Here is a 3,922-nt window from a genome sequence, read left to right as displayed (position 1 = left end):
AATTGGGGTTTGAGGGTTTCAATTGGGGTTTCAATTGGGGTTTAGAGTATAGGGTATTTAGGGTATAGTCTTGTAGTAAACATATACATAAAAAAATTATAAGTTAGGATATACTATAGTATTATAAATTATATACTATATAGTACTATCAAATATATAATTAGTGTTTCAAATGGGGTTTAAATTGGTAATTTGTAATTGACTAATCTAATTGGGGTTTGAGGGTTTCAATTGGGGTTTAAATTGGTAATTTGTAATTGACTAATCTAATTGGAGTTTGAGGGTTTCAATTGGGGTTTAAATTGGTAATTTGTAATTAACTAATCTAATTGGGGTTTGAGGGTTTCAATTAGGGTTTCAATTGGGGTTTAGAGTATAGGGGCCATAGGCCATTTAGGGTATAGGGTATAGTCTTATAGTAAACAATAATATATATAAACAAATTATAAGTTAGGATATACTATAGTATTATAAACTATATACTATATAGTACTATATATATATAATATACTATATAGGCCATATAGGGATATATATAAAATATATTTTAGGGTCTAAAATATAGCTAGGTTAATATTAATTTTATTATCTAAAATATATATAAATGTGTGTAAAAAAGTGTATAAAAATGTGTATAAAAATGTGCTAAAAAAGTGTATAAAAATATAAAATGGTATAAATATATATATGTTTATACACATATGGTCCGGTCCGGTCCGGCCCGGCTTCAAGGAAAGCAAAACCGGAACCGGAACCGTATAGGACCGGTCCGGTCCAATTCGGTCCAATCTTTGACCGGTTTTGGTCAACACGGTTTTTACGGTTTTTTAACCCCCGGTTTGGTTCGGTGTGTCCGGTTCGCGGTTTAAATGCCCACCCCTAGTAAAAAATGAATAGTTCAGATCGACACAAAACGACTCGTGTGGGCCCTAATAGGGTATACCTCAACATTTGAGGTATACCTCAATAGAAGAAGTCTGTATATATATATAATTCATAATCACATGTGTTAATATATATATATATATATATATACTTTATACATCCAACATTTCAGGACATTCATGAGATAGGCCTGGTTGGTAACAAAGATGTTAATCATCACCTCCACATATTAAAAGCTAGCTAGCAAGTGTGTTTTTGAAAGAGGAATGCTATATATCTACTTTGTTCAATCTACCTTTTTTTTATTATTCTTATTTCACAGTATAAATTTATGATCGAAACCGTTTATTTTTTAGATCTAATTATGAAGATTATCTCTGCAAAAAATTAACTAAATTGGAAATTGTTTGGTTGTGTAATTGTGATCAAATAAACAAACAATTTTGATAACAATTTGATTCACCGTTTATTTATTTGATAACGATTATATGACCAAACGATTTTCGATTTAATTGATTTTTTTAGAGATGATCTTTAAATAATTATCTAAAAAATGAACAATTTCGATCATGAAAATACATTGTGAAATATGAATAATAATAAAAAATGGTAGAGAAAGTGGATTAAAAAATGTAGATAGCATTCTCTTTTTTTAAAAGCCTGATAGACCTGTTTAGTAACGCAATAAATTAATTAATGACTTATGACCAACACCATATCGCCATGTGCGCATTAAGTTGTATTGGAAGTACAAACATTGCATGTATATTTAATTGGGGAATGCTATCAGGCTCATCACAACCAAAAACCAAATATTTTGCAACACAGAGAGAGATAGAGAGAGAGAGAGAGAGAGAGAGAGAGAGAGAGAGAGAGAGAGAGAGAGAGAGAGAGAGAGAGAGAGAGATCCAAACATGGGAGGCATCAGGCTCATCTCATCCAGTACAGTGAAAGCAGCGAGTGATCAAAATGAGTCCTCATCACCTCAAACAATTGAGCTAACTCCTTGGGACCTCCAGCTTCTCCTTGTTGATCCCATCCAAAAAGGACTCCTCTTTCACGAACCCAAAAACCTTTCCCAACACAACAACTCCTCATCCCTAAACATCATCCAACATCTCAAGACCTCCCTTTCCCGTACACTAGACTTCTTTCCACCACTCGCCGGCCGCCTCTCCGTGACTGAAAACCCCGAAAACACCTTCTCCTTCTCCATCAACTGCAACAACGCAGGGGTTCTGTTTGTCCACGCCAAAGCCGATGGCGTCACCCTCTCAGACGTCAAAGACTCTGTCTATGTCCCTCACAATATTGTCCACTCCTTTTTCCCTCTAAATGGTGTCAAAAACTACAACGGCACTTCCAAGCCCTTGCTTGCAGTCCAAGTAACCGAGCTTGTGGGTGGTGTTTTCGTAGGTTGCACCATCAACCACACCGTCATTGATGGCACTTCGTTTTGGCATTTCTTCAATTCTTGGTCGGAAATTTCTCGCGGTTTTGATCGTCCATCAAAGCCTCCTGTTCTTCAGCGTTGGTTTCTTGATGGCACAAATGTTCCCATTCGCATTCCCTTCCCAAATGATCACAACCAAGTGTTTGATGATGAACCATTAATACTAAAAGAAAGAGTTTTCCATTTTTCGAGAGAAAAGATTGCTCAACTGAAAGCAAAAGCCAATGCTGAGATTGATCAACACACCAAAAATACTAGGATCTCATCCTTACAAGCACTCTTGGCTCATCTATGGCGGTCCATAATTCGCGGAAGTGACAAGAACCCCAACCCTGATAAAGAAACAAGTTACCGATTACTCATCGGTGCCCGGCCGAGGATGAATCCGCCATTGCCGCAACAGTACTTGGGCAATGCGGTTCAGGCGGGGACTGTGACCCTCAAACAAGGCGAGTTACTCGAACTCGGACTTGGGCTCGTGGCTTTGGAAATGAACAAGATGGTGGCTTTGCATACAGAAGAGAAACTGAGGAGCTTCTTGGAGTGTTGGGCGAAAGAACCCAAGTTGCTGACAGAAGACAACATGGCGGTTAATGCTTTGGTCACGAGCAGTTCGCCGAGGTTCGACGTGTACGGCAATGACTTGGGTTGGGGGAGGCCGGTCGCCGTGAGAAGCGGCGCCGGGAACAAGTCATATGGGAAGATTACGGTGTTTACTGGGGTTGAAGAAGGCAGCTTTGATATTGAAACTTGTCTTTTGGCTGAGACTTTGGAGGCCATGGGAAAAGACTCAGAGTTCATGGATGCTGTCACCGTAGCCTAAAAACTATATATTGTTATTAATTTGAAACTTTTTTACTATGCATGATAAGTGTATCACATTTAGTACAAATAATTTTATTCTCTCTTTATTAAAAGTGAGATTCGTCTAGAGCTTGTTAGCTCAGCAATGCAGCTAGTACAGATGATCCAAATAACATTGTACGTTGGGACTAAGACTTGGTAATCCTAGGTTTATGAAAATTTTTCCTTCCGGTTCATGATAATGATCTGATTCTTGATGCTTTAATTTGTCTACTTGTGCCTTTGTGGGGTTGGAATTTCATGACCATCGATCTTTTTAGTTTTTACTTATTCTTTTAGGAGGTGATTTTTCAATATATATATTTATATATCAATCAGTATCAACCAGAAATTTTCTGGGGTTGTTTAGACACTACAACTTCAAGGGTACTATATATATATATATATATATATTGTTCTCAGAACCTTTCTACTTGTACCAATGCATGTGCACATGCTAAAAAGTACCCCAAATTAATGACCCCTAGAGCAGCAATCACTGCATGCTATTAAACATTGGAAGGAAAATCAGCGAATTTTCATTCGCTTTTTATGTTTTATGACGTATATTTTTTTTTAATATAAATATATAATACAGTCTAAACACTAAATTTTAAGATGATGTTAATATGAACTTAGAAAAAAAATACATAATTAAAAGTTATCGTTATCTATTGATCTATCATTTCCTTATGCAATATATCATTTCTTCACAATATTCATAATTAAATGTTGTCGCTG

General features: G+C 36.4%; 1 pseudogene; it reads left to right on the top strand.

Annotated features, from left to right (window-relative positions):
• Positions 1-1,774: 1,774 nt before the first annotated feature.
• LOC147284409 (uncharacterized) lies at positions 1,775-3,292 on the top strand (annotated as a pseudogene).
• Positions 3,293-3,922: the final 630 nt, after the last annotated feature.

The sequence above is a fragment of the Dryas octopetala genome, chromosome 5 (genome assembly GCF_963921425.1).
Source record: "Dryas octopetala chromosome 5, drDryOcto1.1, whole genome shotgun sequence".
NCBI lineage: Eukaryota > Viridiplantae > Streptophyta > Magnoliopsida > Rosales > Rosaceae > Dryas > Dryas octopetala.
The sequence above is the reverse complement of the archived record's forward strand: the minus strand, read 5'-3'. Positions and strand labels throughout refer to the sequence as shown.